Consider the following 21,791-nt stretch of genomic DNA (forward strand, 5'->3'; position numbering starts at 1 on the left):
CCAGCGTCTGACAAACTTCTGACCCTAAAGATGTTTTTTTCTTATGGCTATAACCTCTCTAAAAAGAATTGGAGACATGGAGGCTCTGTCGATATCTCCATCTTGCTTAGACTTTGCCCCAGGAATGATGAAAGTGATTTTGCATCCTCATCCTGATTACCTGCCTAAGGTACCTTTCTCGGCTGTACATTCGGTCACTCTTGGGGCCTTCTGCCCCCTGCCGTTCACAACACTGGAGCAGGAGAGATCTCACAGACTGTGTCCAGTCCGTGCTCTTCAGACCTACATCCACCACACCAGCCAGTGGGGTAAGTCAGAGCAACTGTTCGTTTGTTATGGGGGCAGCAACAGGGGTGCTGCCGCCACCAAACAGACCATGTCACATTGGGTCAGGGATGCTATTGCTCTTGCCTATGATGCGCGCGGCCACGCTTCGCCAACGGGTCTAAGGGCTCACTCCACCAGAGGGGTCGCCTCCTCTGCTGCCTTGGCAAGGGGTGCCCCCTTGCAATTTGTTTGTGATACGGCAGGCTGGTCCTCTCCACACACATTCATAAGATTTTATAGTTTGGATGTTCATGCCACTCCGCTCTCACGTCCTGGAGTCGACATCACAAGCTAATGTCTAGGGTTTTCCTGCGTTCTTGTGAGTACACCTACACAACCGCAAGGAGTCCAGACACCTGCAACCATGGCGGCGTGGGCATTCTCATTCCCAATGTGCTAAGCAGCGCACCATCGATTGTAGCTTTTGAAAGGGAACGTTTCGGGTAACTTGATTGTAACCCTGTTCCCTGAAAAAGCGGAACGAGATGCTGTGCTGCATTGCCGTGCTGATGATGTCCCAGGACTGCTCTTCAGACACAAATATCCTGACGATGCACCCGCGGCTCATCTAATTATAGCCTCGTGTCGCGGGTGCGCGCCGATGACGTCACCGACCGAGGCTTTATTACTTCCGGTCGATTCCATCGACAGGTTTACACACTATATTCGCAGTGGGTCACAATTAAAGACGTTCCCAATGCGCTAAGCAGCGCAGCATCTCGTTACGCTTTTTCAGGGAACAGGGTTAGTCAAGTAACCCGAAACGATCTTCCACAAGATTTTGTTTTGCACTACAATCTTCTTCATAATGATTCTGCGTAAAGTTTTTAACTCCACTTTTGTAAGTTTGGAATCACTGAAATATTTTAGTTTTTGAAGAGTTTATTTTTTTTTTTTACTATTTTTTTTTTTTATTCACCAATGATGCATTCAATTGATGCATCTGTCTGACAGACAGATAGATGCTCTCCACTGTCACGCTTACACATATGCATCAGAGCTTATGTATTCTAGTCAGTTAAGTTTCACTTATAATTTAACTTTTGCTGGTGTAACGGGATTGTAGTTTACGTCTCACTTCTCATATATATATATGTATACTGTTGCTGTATCGTCGCTAAGATTTTTAAAATGTTTTTATAGAAGTCTCTTAAGCTCACAGAGGCTGTATTAATTTGATAAAAAATACAGTAAAAACAGTAATATAGTGAAATATTATTACAATTTAAAGTAACTTCTATTGTAATATATTTTAAAATGTAATGTATTCCTGTGATCAAAGCTGAATTTTCAGCTCCATTACTCCAGTCTTCAGTGTCACATGATCCTGATTCATGATCCTGAAATCATACTTGTATGATGATTTGCTGCTAAAGAAACATTTCTGAATATTATTCTTTACTGTCACTTTTGATGAATTAAATTAATTTCCAAAAAATTTATTTGCTGAATACAAGTATTGATTTATTTTTCTTTCAAACATTTGAAACCTGAAGATTTACTGAAGACTTCAGCAGTCGAAAAAAGACTCTGTAATATCTTTCCACACACCATTAAGCAGCACAACCATTTGCAACTGTGCTAATAAGTTTCCATAACAACAAATCAACACATTAGAAAGAGTACCTCACAACTTACTAATAAAACCTTTGTGTTGAATGATCCTTACAAAAAGTGTGTGTGTGTGTGTGTGTGTGTGTGTGTGTGTGTGTGTGTACATATGTGTGTGTGTGTGTGTATATATATATATATATATATATATATATATATATATATATATATACTCTCACTGGCCACTTTATTAGATACACCAGTTCAACTGCTTGTTAACACAAATATCTAATCAGCCAATCAAATGGCTGCAACTCAATGCATGTAGACATGAAGGGGATCTGCTGAAGTCCAAACTGAGCATCAGAATGTGAAAGAAAGGTGATTTAAGTCACTTTAAACGTGGCATGGTTGATGGTACCAGACGGGCTGGTCTAATTTGAGAAACTGCTGGTCTACTGGGATTTTCACGCATGACCATCTCTAGGATTTACAGAGAATGTTTATATGTTCTTCATATATTATTATATTTAATGTTAGATATGATACTTTAGCTTTTCAAGAAAGTGTCATCAATGACAAAAGTTATTATGTAGCACACTGTACATCTATTTGTAGAACAACGAGAAGCATATGTGTAACACGGTATCTCAGTATGTGGTGAAGTGTTGCGCTGGGATGCTTGTTGTCTGCTGATCATGTTCTCCAACGGCCAGTTGGCATCAGGATCACGTCTGCCTGTTGAGCCAAAGCAGGGGGCAGAGATACAAATTGACCTGACATGACTGTAACTAAAGGCCAGAGATGGTTTGATGATGGCTGTGTCATAGATCTGGTGGTTTGGCTGAAACCATTGTTGGGATCCTTTGGCTTTGGTCTCGAGTACATGTCAGCAAACAGGAGGAGATCTGGCAACGACTTCCATTATCAGCTCAGCTAAAGCTCTTCAGCTGTAGGCAGCAGGACATGCCTGTGACAGACAGATAGATGCTTTCCACTGTCACGCTTACACATATGCTTCTGTCACGCTTTAGTGAAACTCACTGATTATGACAGCAGTGTGAGTCATCAGACCATCCACACTGAGCTGTCACCTTAAGAAGCAGGTAGAACACTTTATTTTTATGTCTGATATGTATTTTCACTCTCTTTTAAATGGAAAGATTGGCTTGTTTGATCTGAGTTTCAGTGTTCCCGCATGGCTGAAGGAAACAAGCAGAAGGCAGACTGAAATGTGTGGAAAAAAGATTTCTTGAAGTGGAGTGTTACGCATACGCATGTCCATTTATTTTCAGTCTGAAACTGAAGCAGTGAGATTTATTTGCAATATAAGGACCATATCATAGCAAGGTAAAGTCTTCATAGCGGCACCATGGGAAAACTTTTTGCGTTTCTTCAAGGAAATGCCAGTATTGCCAGGCTGCAAAACTGTAGCGCTGAAGTGTAGGCCAGCTTTGGTTATAGGGTTTGTATAGAAACTGAATCAGAGCTGCATATATTGTCAAGAGTAGACCAGTGTTTATGCATTATAAGTACCCAGAGTTATGCTTACTTTTTTTATTAACCAGGAAATTAACGCATTACTTTTAAAGTACAACAAAATAGCTAAGTTACTTTCCAAATAATTAACTCAAGTTACTTTGTTTTCCCACTTATTGACTGACAGCTTTCCTGTACCCATGTTAAGGGAAATTGTTAAAATTTGTTTAAAAATTTAATTGTTAAAAAAAATTGTTAAAAAATAAGAATTTTTTATTTTTTAAATAATTGGAAAAAGGGAAATTGTTAAAAAAAAAGAATTGTTACCCATGTTAAAAAAATAAATAAATAAATAAATTGTGAAGCTTTGTGTGCGCTGTTTTGTTGGGCGATTTGTGTGCGCTGTTTGTTTTTGTTTCTTTGTGTTATTGCTGAAGTAAGAGTGTTGAACTTTCTTCTCCTGCGTCCTATTCTTCGGTGATCCAGAATGGCAGCACAACTGAAAGGTCTGTTTGAGCTGTGCTCATACTTTACAGGAGTGAATTAGTATTTGGTCTTTTGGTGTAAAAGGGCTTTTACATTTGTCAAAAATATAACTTTTTTTTGTTATTAAAAAACAGACAAGCAAGCCCAGCCTATGAGTGAAAAAGTAATGCAAAAGTAATGTATCCCATTACTTTCCATAAAAAGTAACTAAGTTACAATTAGTTACTTTTTTAGGGAGTAATACAATATTGTACAATTATATTTTCAAATAAATGCAGCCTTGGTGTAACCTTGGTGTAGCATAATAGAAAGAATCTTAGCTAGCCAAACATTTTGAACGGTATGAGATGTGTCCAATACCATCTGTGGGAACTGAAACTTCAGCTGAATATCTTCATAAACTGTCTGCTTATGAGGTCTGCACAGTTGAATGCATCCATGGTAGAAATATGAATACTAAAATAAATACGTTAAAAACAATTCCACCCCCAAACTTTTGAAGGTTGTGTGATTGGTTAGTTTTAAATTGATTCAATGTAGAATATTGAAATCTAATCAAAGATTTCTTTAAAAGTATACACTTCAAAAAAGCCAAAAAAAATTATCCTGGTCACAATTCTAAAAGTATATTTTGTAGTTCATTATATATATATATATATATATATATATATATATATATATATATATATATATTGGGGGTCTAATTTTTGTATGTATTTATTTTTGACTGTTTTTAGGAGACGAAAACTTTAACTTGATGGTGCATGTGTTTGCTTATGTGACATTCATGTGGTAATTATATGCAGATTTCTACTAAATATTTAAACAGGCAGATTGTTCCCCTCTCTAGTTTCACAACAACACCTGTTCAGCTCAACGGTTCACAGCGGGAAATAATTTTTGGTGGTACTTTTAAATCATGCATAGCTTGCATCTGTATCTGCCTCATTGTTCTATGTGTCATATTGTAGCAGGCTAAGAGATAGTTCACTCAGAAATGAAAATGCTGTCATCCTTTACTCACTCGCATGTGTTTAGATGTCTGATTCATGAACGAATCATTCTTTTGAGTCAGATCTTTTCAATGAATTGGTTAATCTAGTTAACAAAAACGGATGATTCGTTCACGACTCACAGTCACAGCGGTTACCAGCTCACTGGAGGGGAAGATTATCAGTGAATAACGTCTATTCATTTTATATTTTGGCCTATTCACAGAAAGCTCGAATGATGACTAGTGCATGAATTATATGAACCATTGCACAATTATGGTACGCGTGTGCCCATTTTAAGTTTAAAAGCCTCACTCCTCTTTGGGACTAACTGTTTGGAAAAGACTGACCAATACCATTCTTCTTTTGTGTTCAATGGAAGAAAGAAAGTCATACAGGTTTGGAACAACATGGTGAGTAAATGAGGACAGATTTTAAATGTATATCTCTTTAAGTACAGGGAACATAAAAATGTCTTGTGAGCTGCGCATCTATGAGCCTCAGTGAAAACAAAACACTTGACATCCTGCATATGTTATTTCCTTTAGGCAAACCTCTTCCTTTTGTGTCAAATGGAAATGGGTTTAAGCGTTAAGCAGTGTAGGAAAGCTACACCAGCCTCTGGCTAAGTACTAAGTTCAAACAAACCCTGGCTGAAATATGAGGTCAGATAATGGAGACGGTGGGAGTGTTGTTTTCTCTGGCATGCTCTGCTCTGTTTGCCTCATAGAACCTCTGCTAAATTTAACCCGATATCTTTGTCAGCTGACATGCGGATTCGGGCGTTACTAATCAGAGCCTCCATAGTTTCTTTGGCTCTTTTCCTTCATTCAAAGTTTCCTCTCTTTCTGCTTCTCCCTATACCACCTGCTTGCTGTCTTTCTCATGTATCGCTCCCTCTATCTCATCACATTTTGCTTTGTGATTCTTTGAAACTCCTTTCTGATTCGAAAAGTTCAAACGATGCTGTATTTTCTGTCACAGAGTCCTGAAATAATACTCCGTAATATATCTTCTTCTTGGGTGAGCATCTCTGGAGAAATGGGGACATAAACATTGTGGCAGTATAAATTTGTTCGATGTTGTCAGATTTTACTTTAGCTGCATTGCTAAAATGGCTTAATTTTTTCATTAAAAACCTTTAATACTTTTGCAACTTACTGACTTCAGACAGATGTGTGACATTTTAATACACGACCACCCATTTACATGTCAACTGCCAACTCAGGACCTGTTTGCATAGTGTTGTCAACTAAAAACGGAAAACTTTTTATGCATTTTGGCTGTTTTTTTAAACGTCAACGGCGGTTTAGGAAAATGAAAAAAAAAATTTGAAAATGGGTTTCATTTTTAGTCATTTGACAACTTTGTTGTCTGTACGCGAAAAACGCAAAAGAAAGACTTTTCCGTTTGTATTACATCTACTGTCGTGTAAATGTACACTAAGTCTAATGGGAAGTTGACTGTAATCATTTTGTTGAAATCTCAATCTCCTCCTATTGGTATTTGATTTGTTGATTTGACGAACATGTCAAACTAGCGATCAAAGATTTTGGCCTATAGGATCAGAGAAATCTTTTAGGATTTATACAATTTGTCTCAGGCGACCAAATTGTAGCTAAAATCGTACATTGTGCACCCTGCTTTACTATCTTTCCTCAAGTGTCTTGCTTACTTGACTAGTTTGCTATGCGAGAATCACCAGAGCTTGTGGATCATTCCGCACACTGTATGTCTACAAGCACTGTGCGTGTGCTTGTCTCAAGCACACACATCCCTAAGTAACAGTTGTGTATTCTCTGCTATCTGTGTCACCCTAAAACTTTGACCATTTTTTAAAGTATAAAAATCCATCTCTTATCTCAAGCCGTTGTGTTATGCATATTGTGATTTGTATGCTTGTGATATTTCAATAATTGTGATATTTCGTGCAGCCCTGGTACTATTATTCCAAATACGGAATACAAAGATATAATTGTAAAATTTGGGAAATACGCCAAACTTTCTGCTTCCTTCAGAAGAGGTGTTAGGAGCTTTAGGGAAACCTGTTTGGAACAATTACTTTTTGAAAATCAATTCGGAGCCGCAAGTGGGACAAAAAGTGCACACTTCGTCTTTAATAGACCCTGGTGTGGTTTGTAACTACTTTCCTAACTGATAGAGGATCAGTTCTTCACATTGATGGAGTGGGTGTGAAATTTCTGTGGCTTTCAAGATTAGAACGCAGTGGATTTGTGAAATATGAAAACTTCTACATGCAGTTTTCTTTCAGCTCTGTTCTCCTTTAGTCCCACCTGCTTTATCACAGCTACACATTTTTGTTGAGCTGTAAGAAAAAGAAGGCAAAATTAGGACCTGCCACAATATTCCCACTTTGTTCCAGGTCATCGTGCCAAAAGATAGTGTTTATTCTTTCTCACTCTGACCACCTGGCATTGTGGGATAACTGTACTTGGCAAACGCTCTCCACTGAAAGCCAGTTAAGAAAGCAGGATGAAAGATCCCTCAAGGGAAATATCTCTCCCTAGTCAAACTCAATTTATTTAATTAACCCCGTCGTAATTTAAAGCTCATTAATGTTTAAAGGGACCCTGGCGGTGTTGTGTGGGAAGGTGTCAGGTGTTGGGCGGCTCTGCGGTAGGGAGAGGCGGGATTATTCGGGATACGCTGAGGGTGGTTTCCGCGGCTCATGTGGTCCTGCTCTGAAAGCCAAACAGCTGGCAGACACGCTCATGCTTATTCGTTCATCTGCTGGGGGCTCCTAATGGAAAGGAGGTAAACGATATTGAAAGAATGTGGGGTCAAATGTTACATGCAGAAATATGAGGTGAACATGACCAGAAAAACTGCTTTCCTTATCTTATGATTCCTGTTCTTCTTCCTTTAAACTGTCATTTCTGTTGGGATGTTATTTAAATGAAACCTCTCTTTTCAATACAGTTTAGAAACCATATTTGTCAAGCTCTAAAAATAAATAATGCTCTATATTCCAAGTCTTCTAAAGCCATTCCAACCTTGTGTGAGGAACAGACCAAAATCCAAGTCGTTTCAGATCCGAAATCACATTCACAACCACTTTCAGATCACCTATCGTCCCAAGCTCGACATCGCAAAATATCATGGGATTTGGCATTTGCAGTAACTGAACATAATGTGCTGGTTTGAAAATGTGAGATGGGATGAAGACCGAAAGCTGCAGTGGACTTGATGATCGTTTGTGAATTATGAGCTGTGTGGTCCATCATATGCTCTTAAAAATAAAGGTTATTTATCAGCATCGATGGTTCAATGAAGAACCTTCAACATGCATGGAATCTTTCCATTCAATAAAAGGTTCTTTATAGTGGAAAAGTGTTCCAAATGTTCTTAACACTAAGAAAAGCTGTGTTATTTTAAGAACTGTTCACTGAAAGGTTCTTTGGGGAACCCAAAATTGTTCTTCTTTTGAAGAACCCAAAAAAAGGCTTCTCTTTCTGGCTATGATGTGTTATACTTCTGATAACAGCCTCCTTGACCGCAGTCTAAAGCTATTAAGCAGGAAGACAGAGCGGTCTGGACTTTACTGATCCTGTTCTTATCTCACCGAGGAAGAGGAGGTCTTTTTAACTGACACATTTTCCCGAGTTCCATCTTTAACCTGTTGTTTGAATCTTACAGTGCAGCATTGTTTTCCTACAACAGTTTATAATGAATCATTAAGGTGAATCATTCACTTACTCTCACTCTCCAAAAAAAGTACAAAAGTTGTCTCTGGGTTGGCACCCTTTCAATAAGGTACTAAAATATACCATTTAGGTACTAATCTGTACACTTTAGGTACTAAGACAATAAAATGCACCCTTTATGGTAAATAAGGTACAAAGGTGTACCTTTGGAAAGGTACGCCCCAGTGACAGCTTTTGTACCTATTCTTCTGAGAGTCGCCAACCTGTGTGCATTTCTTTAGAAAAATGTCTCAATGTTGTTGTCCATACAGTCAACGGGGTTCAATGTTTTTGACTTTCATTAAATGGGCAAAAACTTCTTCTTTCGTGTACCACTGAAAAAATTTGGTGAATAAATTGAAGAAAAAAATACTGGATTTGCTGGACAAAAAATGTGGATTGTGAGGTTTGGTTAGACAAAATGGTGAGAGTGGAATGTAAACGGCTGTTCTTGTGTTTGATTACTGTTTTACCATAATGAAAAGGTTTGATGCCAGTGGTGTGTGAGGGAAGTAACATGTGACCAAAATGGACCACAGACTATTGCATCAGCAGAGTTTCTGAGGCACTGCAGGGCTTTCTGACACATGAAGAAAAGTCAGAATCCTGGAATGAGCGTATTCTTTCTTTCTTATACTTACAGTCACCAGATCCGGATCTGTCAAGATGTTTTCCTAGCCAAAATCTGAAATTAACATAGAAAGCAAACATAGACTGTCAAAATGTAAACATATTTGATACTGAGGAGGAGTGCTGATGGAGATTACTGTGAGATTATTTTTGGATAATTATTTTGTTGAGTAAATTTTCTGTTGATTAATTGACAGCTATTGTGTTGTGATTGTGAATGGGAATACTGAGAATTGGCATAGCAGAGGGAGACGAGGAGAGTTCATGTTCTCTAACTTCTGTAAAAAAATAAATTAAAAAAATAGTTCAGCCAATAAAGTACATTTTGCCAATTTAGTCAAACCCATCTGAGGACCCTTCATTTCATGCCTTCTTTCAAACATGTGTCGTGTATGTCTGAAGAATATCGAGTTGTCACTCTCCATATGTCCTTTCTTTTTACCCTCAGTAATTCAGGGCCAACCGCAAAGACTTCCGAAGTGAGATTTGCTCCTGCAGCTTTGTGGACGGTTAACACCAGAGGAAATCCTTTATGGCTTGTCTGACTCTGTGTTCCTCTGTTGAAAGTGGGTCTTGTGCTCAGCTCTTTTATCTGGGACTGATTGATGGCGTTTCCACTGAGCTTGAGTGCTCTCCCAGCTTCACTACTGCAGTTTAATCTGAGGCCGTGCCTTGCCCTCAGCCCTCCCTCTGCCTCTTCTGTGACCCACAGGAGTATTTCAGAATCTATTCGTTTCTACTGGCCCATGGTAGAGCAATCAGATGTTCCCCATGAGTCTCCTACATCACAATGAGCATTTCATACATTTGGGTTCTGTCTGTGTTATTTTTGTTCAGCAAAGTAAACTTCAACCGAAAATGAAAATTCTGCCATTATTCGCGAAACAGAAATGTTTAGCAGAATATCTAAGCTGCCCTTTTTAATAGAAAGAAAATGGATGGTGATTTATACTGTCAAGCACTAATGAGAAAAAAAATGTTTAAACAAGTCTTTTGAAGCCTTGGCTTTGTGTGAGAAAAAGACTGAACACGAGTTCACACTTACCTGTACATATAATTAAATAGAGTAAAGGTTATGTGTATTTGGCATGCTGTCCGAGGGGAAGGCTTCAAGCTCAGAATGTGTCCAGAACCCAGAGTACACCCCTCATCCCAGGCTGGGATAGAAATAGTTAAAAGTGAGGAGATGGGGGTGGTGAGGAGGGGATGCTGGAGAACTGTCATGGCGAATGCAAAGTTTCTTGGGGTATTGACATATCATTTTTCCTCCCATCTTATTAATTTTTTACCATCACCAGATCCCTTTATGCACTTCCTCTTAATGTCTTTACGCTTTACAAATCTTCTCCTGCGTACTTCTAAAATCTGAAACTAAAAACTTTAAATAGCAATGTTTTTGGTACCAAGATACACAAGAACCAATTACTTTTGACATCATATAAAGTCCTTGAAAAGGGTAAAGCATCTTAAAGATGCATGCAAGCATAAATGACATTTGAAAGCCATGTACAGATTTTCATGAGCCACATAAAAGTGCAGCTTGGACATTCTGCAAAAAAAAAAAAACTTAGAGGTTTGGAATGATATGAGGGTTAGGAAATGATGACTTTGGGTACACTATTCCTATACATTTACTTCCACATCAGGGCACAAACATAGTTAGGTCACCAATATGTTATTATTATTATAACATATTGTAAGTTTTAGGGTGTGTTCACACTTGGCAGGTTTGGTTTAATTAAAATGAACCCCAATTGCTCTGTTAATGTGGTTCCTTTGAATAAGTGTGAACGCTGTCATCCGAATCCTGGTGCGCATCAAACAAGTAGACCGTGACCCCTGAAAAGATGGGTCTCAGTCCACTTCTAAATTAACTGTGGTGTGGTTTGACTGAAATATGAATGCAACACTGACCAAAGACCTGTAAACGACTCAAAAACAGGAAATGATGTCACCAGATGCGACCCTAAAAAGGACAGAATGCTCAAGCATAACTGTTTTTTATTGTCATAGTCACGGTGTTGCCCATCACAGTTCGGTACAGGATCAGAAAGTGTCTCCTCACAGCCGATCTTCATTTGTGTGTGTGACGGAGCGATTCCTGCCACTGTTCTGACTCCTTTACTCATTTTATAAGCTCTTCACGAGTTCTCAGTTCCATAATATAACATAAGTTGTACACAAAATATACATCATAAAAGTCTTATTTGTTTAGTGTCTTTAGGTTCGGTGTTTAAAAAAACAGTGTGAACGCTAAGCGAAACAGGACAAAATGTATTATTTACTTTTTTGGTCCGGACCAAAACAACCAAGAGAACCGAACTACAAGTGTGAGCACACCCTTAAACTATACTTCTGTTCTCGCTCTTTCTCTTTGTTGGGCTTTGGGTGAAGGCCAACATACTGCCTAGATAACACTGTCTGGCCACATGCTGCCTGTGACGTGAGTCTGAAACCAACCTACTACTGTGAACGTAACTGCATATAATGTTGTACATGATCTGCCATCCACTGGCAGTGCAAGAAAAGTTGAATGTGTAACATTTGCCCTTGTGGAGCCAAAGCACCGCTTGTCGCAACTCGCTTGTTGCATTAACTGGCAGGCCCAAACACAACATTTGACTCTAAAACCCAAACTTGATCTAAGGTTTAGTGTTTGTTGATGAACTTGCTGATACCGCTATATAAATGTCTCATTTATTATATTCTATACCTGCCATATTCCCCATGGTCTAGGATAAAGGCCCAGGTCTGGCAGAAAAATGAAACGGTCATGAGAGAATCTTCTTTGGCCAGGAGCGGGATTGAAACCCATGCCAAACTGCAATATCCTGAGGAACCTACCTGGATTGTGCACTTGTCGTTTGAATCCAAACCCTTTCAGCAGCTAAACCTTTCCACTCGAAGGCTCCCTAATGGATATGAAATTGCACAGAAAACATTCTCCACCATAAAGAAGAAGCTTTTTGTGCTGGAAAACAGCAGTTTTAAATGCTTGTGTGTTGGTTTTAAATGTGTACTTCAAAAAGCAGTACACGCTGTGTAAACCATACAAGTTACGGTGCAGGCACTGATCAGGACAATCATATTCTTCTCCTCCATTCGTGCATGATTTTATGTGGACAGAAAATCAGGTAATAAGGCCATATGGATAACTGAACACGCAAGCCTTAGAGGCACTCTGGAAAGTCCCCGAAGGCAAATAAGGGAAGAATCTCAACAATGTCGTATGAGAAAATGGAATGCTATGCATGTCAATGGCGTCTCTTTGTCTTGAGTTTGAACTCTGGAGTTGAGGAGGAACCTGCTGTCCAGAATTAAAACATCTCTCTGCCTGATTCTGCTGTTTAAGGGCCTAAAGGGAACTGACATCAGAAACTGACAAATCAAGACAACCACAAATGCTTCTCTTTTTTTTTTTTGCCATGCTTTCTCTTAAAATGATTTCATGTGTAATCATTACTCGTTGAATTCTTGAGGAATTTAAGGGAACTAGGGTGAGTTTGTGAATTTCAGTAATGCTTCCCTGATTAATCATTTACTAAAACATTCAGTGAAGATAGTGTGTGGTTTTGTGAATGCGGTTTCATATTCATAATTCTCTTTAAATACAGCCTCTACTTCTCTAAATAAATCCTTGTCCCATTTTATAATCCCCTGGTGGCTTAGTTTAATTTCATAATTTAACAACAGTGTTATGGCTGCCAATGCATGTTGTTACATTTACTTTCACACTTTGAGGAAAACTCTCAGTGAAATTAAGTGTGTATGTAACATGCCATACACTGCAGAAATTATGTATTAGACTTGTAAATGAATCTGTATGGGCACCTGAAATAAACACCACTGGATTAAGACAAAAAGAAAGGCTATGTTTGGAATATTGTACTTCGTTTTAAAAAGCAGAACACAGTATGCAAATATAAACATTTCAGCTGCTCTGGGCCAAATGGCTATACCATATAAAAAGCCTTATAGGGGGCCACAGAGTAATGGTGAATGAAAACCAGTGTGTGAATTCAAAGTGGTGGTGGTGACAGTGGTGCTGTTGAAAGAATAATTACACCACAATTTCAATCGAGTCCCTAAAAGTGCATTATTACTAGTTGCTGAGTGTTACTTGCTTATTATGCCCATTCCCGGAGTGATCTCCAGAGTCATCTGTCCTTGACCATTCTTTCCAACTGGTTCCAGGTGTAGCCCATCTTGGTTTTTAGTTGTCAGCCTCAAGGTCACGTCACCAGTGCTGCGTCCCAATTCGCCAACTTATACTACGCCCTAAAAGTATACACTCTTTTTGTGAAGAAAAAGTACTTTTGAGTGTGTAGCAAAAGAGTAGGCATCCTGCATCCTGTGCATCCTGTCACCGTAAACTGCCCTATCAATCATCTTGTTGTCACACTTAACATTTGTCTTTTTCTAAACCTCTCTACATAACTGCCAGACTCTATGTCTGTAGTTTTTTTTAACACTTTTCACTCGTGTTTGTAGTTCTAACCGAATCCTCGTCCAACGCGCGATGGCTTGTGGGCAATGCCGTTAGAGTGCGCATCGATCTGAATCGACTTTCGATTCTGACCTGAAATAGTAGACCATCCGGGTATCTTTGGAACACTCATTTCAACATACTACGATTTGGGACGTACTAATTGTATTTTCAAATACTATAGGACAGAGAGTATGCGAATTGGGACGCACCACATGTGTTTCTTGGATGGCCTCTTCTCTGCTTTCCTTGGGGGTTCCACTTAAAGTGCCTTGGCAGATTACAAAGGTTGTGCCCTATCTTCTCTAACTGAATCCTTCTGAGACAGTAGGTTTGGACCTTCCTAATTGGCACTGACTTCATGTAGAGTTGAATAGGCGGATCTTTGCTGCCAAGGTCATGTCTCTGGAGCTCCAGATGTTCTTGAGCTGTATGAAGGCCACTCTTGCTTCACCCAATCCTTGCCTTGACATTTGCGGCTGTGCCACCTTGTTGGTTAATGATTCTGTGCAGGTAGGTGAAGGACTGGACTTCATCCAGGGGACTTCCATTCAGAATGAATGGATCCCTGCTTGTGGATTTTATCTTGAGAATCTTGGTCTTATCTCTGTTAACGTTGAGGCCAATCTGAGATAAAATAGTTGTTTGCTGAATGTACATGGGTTTTATACACTCCTTATTGCGGTGCATTACAGAATTGATAATCTCAAAGGTTTCAAACACTATCCACTTAACAATTATCACTTTTTGGTAACAAACTTGGCGAAAAATTCATGCACAAAAAATCCAACTACTCACAGACTAGTCAGTCTGGAACAAACACAGCTGCACATAATCGAGAGCTGCACATAACTGATAAAAATAATAAAAAAATTAACTAAAAACAGTCCATTTCAATGTTACCACATAAAAAAAAAATTTAAATGTACAAAATTTGCATACTATGGCCATTAGTCTGTATACTATGTAGGCTACTGTTAATAGTAACTGAAATCGTATGAGCAATATTTTAATAAAATAAATAGAGCCCAATATTCTTCTATTAGATGAAAGAAAGAGTCCGTGTATAATTCTCACGTGTGTCATGTCTGAACGTCTTATCATGTGCTCATCCACACACCTTTATCTAAATGAGTTTCTGTCACAATTTAACCGCAGTCAGTTCATGTTTAAATTAAATATAGCCTAGCCTATACAGCAACTTAAACAGCTACTCCCCAAAAATATAATACGACTGTAATAACAGTTTCATTAATTCATAAACTATTGTCCTGTATTTAACAGTACTTCTCTGCTTAGTCATGGCTACACACACACACACACACATACAGTAGCCTACGAGTCTCTGCGCCTCCCCGTGTGTGTGTATGCGGCGCACCAATCGGCCACGCACTTGACCGACTCTTGGTCGACACGGGCGGGGCTCCCGGTTTATGAAACTGAATTACCGGCAGACCAAAACTAAACTTACCGCTTCTCGCTGTGTGTCGTGCGTGCGTGCGTGGGAATGTACGCGCTGCTGCGTGGGAACAATCACATGAACGGCTCTAATGTCTTAACATTGGATTTTATCACCGAGAGCCTCAAGACTGAGAGACTTTGACATCTGCAGCTGTTTATCTTTTGCGCTGCTTTTTAACGTTGGACAAAATGAAACAAACATAGCCTACACCCTCGATATTTCACAGTGATCTGGAGATTGCAGCTGTTAATATTTCCACCCGTTTCGAAGTGCTTGTGAATCAAATAAGGGTAGGTGATCGTTTCTTTCGTAACGATTTATTTTCAGTCTTTGCTGTGTAGGTTATTATACGCCAATGAACATGCCGGTGCGTCTCGAGATCAAATCGATGCATTTTTGGGTCATACTGCATCGTACAGTTTTAACGAATATATGGTTTCAAAACCATATCGTTTGGTGTATTTCAATTCTTAAGGATTTTTAGGATGTGTGCTTAAATACCCGAACTTGAACTTGATGTAAGCGAAGTGTTTTTTAATCACGAGACGTTTGCATGTCATGGAAGCGCGTGTGCTATTCCGTGTTTAAGACTTATAGTCCAGTTTACTAGATAGCTATATGCTTCATCCCCGTATCCAGTGATATTACAATACAAACCTCATGGTGATTTGCAGGTCTTATTGCCTATATCAGTTGAACGCTGCATTGCTTGTCAGAGGGACAATCTTTCTGATACGAATAGCCAGTGTTAGTGTGCTTTCCATACTCTAGTAATATAATTTCACTTATTTCCTGAATCCTGCACTGGCCACAGTGACGTCAGTTCGAATGTTATTGATGCCCCGCCTCAATAGTGATTTTTTTTTTATTAATTTTTTATCAGCTGATTGTTGATTACTTATTGTAGGCTATGCATTCATTCAGTCTGTTCAAAACCAAAGGCCACTGCCGGCGACTGTGCGTTGCCATTTTTCATGTGTGGTTTGGTGTCAGTGTCACTGTAATAGGTAGCCTAAATAAAATGTTTAGATTTTTTTTTCTTCAATAATGAGTTTTCTAAAAACTTTAAATAGCCTACATAGTTGTATTTATCTCTATAAACTTGAATGAATCTATCGTCCCTATGGTTCATCTTCGTGCTTTCTCATAATATTCAGAGTTGTAGAAAGTATAGGTGAGAACTCATTATTGAAAAAAAAATCTCAGTGTTCTATTTGTTTACCTGTAGCCTATATCTGTAAAATGCGTTGCAGAACGCTCACTGAGAGCAGTAACTTATATGGCATTAAACCAGTGTTGGGAATTGTGCATTACAAGCAAAGCGAGTTACATGATCAGATTACTTTTTTTCAAGTAGCTTAACTAGAAAAGAAACGCATTACTTTTAAATTTCCAACAAAATATCTGAGTTGTAATCCAGAATGGCAGTACAGCTGAAAGGTTTGAGCAGTGTCCTGTCCTCTACTGTACAGGAGTGAATTTGCATTTCCTTCAGCCTGAGGCTTATTCATTTCACTTTTGGTGTTAAAGGGCCTTTATATTTGTCAAAAATAGAACTTTACACATTACTTTGCATAAAATGTAACTAAGTAATGCAATTAGTTCCTTTTTAGGGAGTAACACACAATATTGTAACACATTACTTTTAAAAGTAACTTTCCCCAACACTGGATAAAACCGAGCTGTACGCACTACAGGGAGAATGACACAAATAGAAACAGCAATAGCACTAAACAGACAAATGTACTGTGCAAAGCAGAGGACACTTTTTTGGCACAAACAGAATGCCATAATTTTTTTAAATAAACAACATAAACAAAGAATGCACATCAGTTTACTCATTTATCTTATGTATAATGACTGTAGACATTGAAAAATGTATATTGCAAAGCAATCTACTCATATAGAACCTCATACACAGGTAGTGTTCGCTTCAGACAGGTTTCCAAGGCACCATAATGTCATATCTAATGATCTAAAAAACAGTTATAGGGGAGCACAACAAACTGAATATTTAATGATTGTGGTAAGAATAAAGATGCATCACATGTCATACTTCCTGTGACGACAGCACTTTTTTCAGGTTTCGAAACACAACCTGCATGTTAGCCTTTTAGGGGGTGTGTGCCGCTTCAGGCCATGCTTATGTGTTTGAAAAAGCCCAATTACTGGCCTGCATCTAATTCAGTATCCCTGTGAAACATTATCACTGATGTGCATATATACACAAGAGATAGTCAAGAATACAAGCAGTTATTTGGGAGAGCTAGAGTGTCTATTCTGAAGTTTGTGCCACGCAAGGTGTCCCTGGCCTGTCGCCACATCCCACTCCTCCAGCTTGTGCTCGCAATGCTTTCGAAACATTATCTCATTCAGGGGATCATCATTCATGGTGATGTAACAAGCCCGATTAAGCAGGGCTTCGATCGACTGTCGTCATTATGTGTCACAGGTGCGCTCCAACTGGGCTCTAGGTCGACACAGTATGGAGGAAAGGACAAGGGGAGGATAGTGCTGGAGTAGGTTGATGCCGCAGGTGGCTGTAAGTAATGGATAAGAGTGATCATATGTGGATGAGTCACACGGCAGTGAGTGTCCGTCGGACTGTCGGTCTGTCTAGCCAAGAGTGGATCGCTTTCATCACATGTGGTTTTGTTTTCTTTCAAGCTTCCCAATTTAAAAGGTATTTCTGGCAGTGAAACTGTTTATTAAAGTGCCAAATTGCACTCTGTTTGTATTAATTGCTTGACTGGGCCGGATATAACAACATCGGTTCGACCAGCGATTTGTTACCAGTGGAAATTGATGCGTTTCCACTGGGCATGTTTTCAGTTCGCAATTTATATTTGCACAATTTGAAGGGTAATGGAAATGCGGCTTGTGAGCATAATTGTAGTTTTTGCCTGTCTAAAAAGAAAGCTGACATGTCTGAAGACCTTTGTAAAAATGTAGTCTTTTCCATTGACCAGTTCATAAGACATAAGACGTAAATAAAGATACGCTAATTTGTTAGACATAATGTACATTTGCATATTACAGCACTGCACATGTGTGAGGTATTTTTCAATCCAATGAGAAAATAGTCAGATTCAGGTGTTTACATGCTTATTTCTTTCCTATTGATCAGATTATTTTAGGTCTACGCCACCCCTTACAACCCTGATCAAAATGTAATTTGGAATTTTATGGGCTGTTCAGTCCAATTGAGCCATCAGTCCAATATTACTAACGGGTTGTTTGTTTGGTTGCATGAAAATGTGGGTAATGATAGTTTGCCATTTATAGTGTTAGCAGTGGGAATGGCTTCAAATATATTTTTTCAAATGCACAGAGCTCAGTGACCTTCAGCGATTGGTTCGCCATCAGTGTGAATGCCCTTTAAGTTTCAGTTGCTATGAAAAGCACAGATATGTTCAGTTTATATGATGTTATTGTGGTCTGGCCTCCAAAGTCAAAGGTGTGACTCTTTATTTCTTTTTGTGAGATGACCATGTGTTCTTTTTAGCTAATAGCTTTTTAACTATTTCTTTTTCTTTTTACCAGTTCCTTGTGAGTCAGAAAGAGCTCATCTGAGGTCTGAATAGCACCATGTAGAATTGTAGATTTAGTATGTGTTGTGAAATGACATGATTAAAGCCATCCTTTGTCACCGCAGGTACATTGGTGGTCTTGTGGTTTAGTGTAACAGGGCTTGCAAAACAGCAATAAGTGAGGATTGAAGATAATAATAGAATGTGCTGATATTTTATCATATTCAGCCCACCTTGAAGTTCTTCCTGTTATGCGTCAAATAGACACATTATGTTGAAAAGAAAATTCAAAGTAACAGTATCTCTTTCAGAAAGACATGTTTACTGACTTGTTTGACAACTTTTGAAAGAAAAGACTATTGTCACTTAAAGTTGCTAAAAGAAGTCTGCCTTTTCCCCACAGCTCTAATGCTTCAAGTTTCATATTTTCAAAGAAGCAACATTCAAATTGTGTCTGAGCTGTTGGGGATGTCCCAGCACACCTCCGTCTTTGGAAGACTTCATTAACACAACACTTTGTTAAAGCAACACCAAGGAACTTTTCCTCTGTGGTCGCCCTACAGGTTGGAAGCGGAATTGTTCATTACCGCTGTCGTAAATAATTTAGGCTAATGTCGCACGTACGCTCGCTGTTTATCCAGCACCGGCTTTGGAATGAACGATGTCCACAGACAAGGTAGAGTATGTTGCATGACTTCATGAAAGTATGATGTATTGCGACATCAAAAAAAAAAAAAAAGACTATTGTAATGCTTGACGTAAAGCAAGTCATATTTGTAGTTTTCTTCTGTCTCATTTGAACTACAGAAACGCACCCCGATCTGGCAAACTTACAGTGTGGTTATAGCAGATATAGGGCTGCAAAGCAGAGGCAGAAGTGCCTTTCGCCCTGTTACGACTTGATGAACCACTGAAACGATTTTGGAAACATTATTTTAAGGTAGAAAATCTTCCTTAGTGTTGCTTTAATTTAATCTCACATATTTAAAAAATGTTAAGAACTCGCATGTAAACGTTTAGAAACATGCAGTCCCTGTTTGGGCTCTAGAATAAATGAATGTATCTTTTTTAATCAAAATTGCGACTGTGCCAGAGGATGTATTAACAGGAACATGATCTCATGTGGTTTCATTTTAGTTGCTGATTTCACTGACTTGATTAACTTGAACTCAATGAACTCAGCATTTTCTTCGAGAGCGTTTACTTACGTTTAATCTTACACTAACTAATATTAACGTTATCTAAAAATACCTGCTTAATGCTTGTATATGTGGCAGAACTAAAGGTTGACACATAATTATAGTCATTATGTGAGTAAACAATCATAAATTGCATGGAGAATAGTATAGCGTATGAATAGTAAGGTAAGAGAGGATGTGCTGTAGCCTATTGCTAAACTGTTTTTTTCACACTTTATTGTATATTTCTTTGTATATATTCTTTGAGTTTTGGAGCATAAATCATGTTCCCTTAAAATGTAGCTTCTGTGTGTCTTTCCTGTTTCAGGTGTTGTTTGATTTGGTTCGATGTGGCAGAATGTGACATTATGATGCAACTATGATGCAATTCTTCAGGGCTGTTCTTTAGTTCACTGAGATTCAGATGCCTTTACCTCTGCTGTCAGTCCTGTCCTGTGCACAGATTACTGGCATAATTGAGTGACTTTGGGGTTCTCAGACTAATCAACATGACTTTAATGAGCAAAAGGGTTTATGAATGAGACGGTTAGGGTTTTATTAAGTCCAGAAACAGTGCTGCTGGTGTAAAATGACGTGTAAGTGTAAGTGTAAGCGTATAATTTTGGAGGGCTTTGGTAATGTTGTGGGTGTTACCACAGGAAGAGCTTTGAGTAGTATAGTGTCTTGCATTGGGTTATGTTTTACCCTCTATTTAGATTCAAATAATTCTGTTAAAAGCTGATATAGGTCGGGAGACCATTTACAAATTACAGCTGCTTCGAGAATATGGGCTTTTCTACCTTGCTGGACAATCCAGCATCCCTGGTCCTCCCAAAACACAGTGCCACTTCACTACTCTATCACACATTCACTGCCGATTGAAGGGATTGTACCAAGTGTAATGATGCATTGAATCAATGTCGGAATTAACATGTGAGTTGAGTGCATGTAAACACAATTATACTTTAAGTCGCAATGAAATGGAAATTGCGACAGATAATTTATTCTGTATTGTACTACATCAGAGTGTAACAAATTAAATAAAAAATAAAAAAAATAGGTTGGGGACTTGGTTCTATTCTTCGGTTGTTGATTGGATTTGGACATTGCACTCAAAAATGAATGTGCGCTTGAAGTTTATTGTGGTAGGGCAAGGTTTAAGCGGACCAAATAATTCAAGAAATCCATCCTTCGTCACCAGAAAGAAGTCTGTCGTTTTCACCGGAAGAGCAAGTTAAGTCTCGATATTTACTAACTATTAACTATGACTTTTGCCTCAATAAACTCATAATTACTGCTTATTAATAGTTGGTAAGGCAGTTGTTAAGTTTAGGTATTGGTAGGATTAGGGGATATAGAATATTGTCATGCAGAATAAGACATTAATATGTGATTTATAAGTACTGATAAACAGCCAGATTAGTAATATGCATGCTAATAAGCATATAGCTTAAGAAAATTAGATTCTAAACTAAAGTGTTACCCAAAGTAAACTTGGATGAAGAATTTCACAAGAAGATCTGTTTATAAAATAATAGTAATGAAATTGTATTGTGCCCTAAGCAGTTAACTTTTTCTGAGAAGCTCCCTATTCCCTCCCCACCACCAGCCAACCCATCCTGCTTCTATTACTATCTGTCTGCGTATCAATTTGGGGGATGTAATTATTCTTTCTTTGGAATGTAAAAATGTATTTTAGATATTAAAATACAGTGACAATTCACTCTTCGCTGCATAATCCAGTAGGCAGTAGTTTATATTGAGTCTTGGTGTGTTGTGTTGTCCCGTCTGTAGTTATGCCTGTGTGCTAATATTATTGCAGTGAGGATGAAGGGCCGCTTTTAAATAGGTCGGCCAGCTCGCCCGTCTCTATCTTTAGCATACAGTGTGGCATGAGTCTGAGGAGGCTGCCGACCCTGTTTGTCTACTTGAAGTCATGTGCAGTCTGGACAGAATCAAACTAGTC

The 21,791-nt window shown here is 38.7% G+C and overlaps 1 protein-coding gene across 5 annotated transcripts in view; it reads left to right on the top strand.

Moving 5' to 3' along the window:
* The window catches only part of rhbdf1a (rhomboid 5 homolog 1a), a 75,665-nt gene that overhangs the window by 5,685 nt on the left and 48,189 nt on the right, over positions 1–21,791 (top strand). For 2 of the 5 annotated variants that reach the window (XM_079610469.1, XM_079610470.1), the window contains exon 1: positions 15,271–15,407. The exons of 1 other annotated variant lie outside the window; for it this stretch is intronic. The gene's annotated coding sequence lies outside the window, so the exon portion shown is untranslated. Of the gene's footprint in view, positions 1–4,976; positions 5,115–5,217; positions 5,249–15,050; positions 15,408–21,791 lie in introns of those variants that run through there. 2 more of the 5 variants (XM_079610473.1, XM_079610471.1) reach the window with 2 other exon arrangements.

The sequence above is a fragment of the Phoxinus phoxinus genome, assembly GCF_949152265.1.
Source record: "Phoxinus phoxinus genome assembly, chromosome: 1".
In the NCBI taxonomy this organism is placed as follows: domain Eukaryota; kingdom Metazoa; phylum Chordata; class Actinopteri; order Cypriniformes; family Leuciscidae; genus Phoxinus; species Phoxinus phoxinus.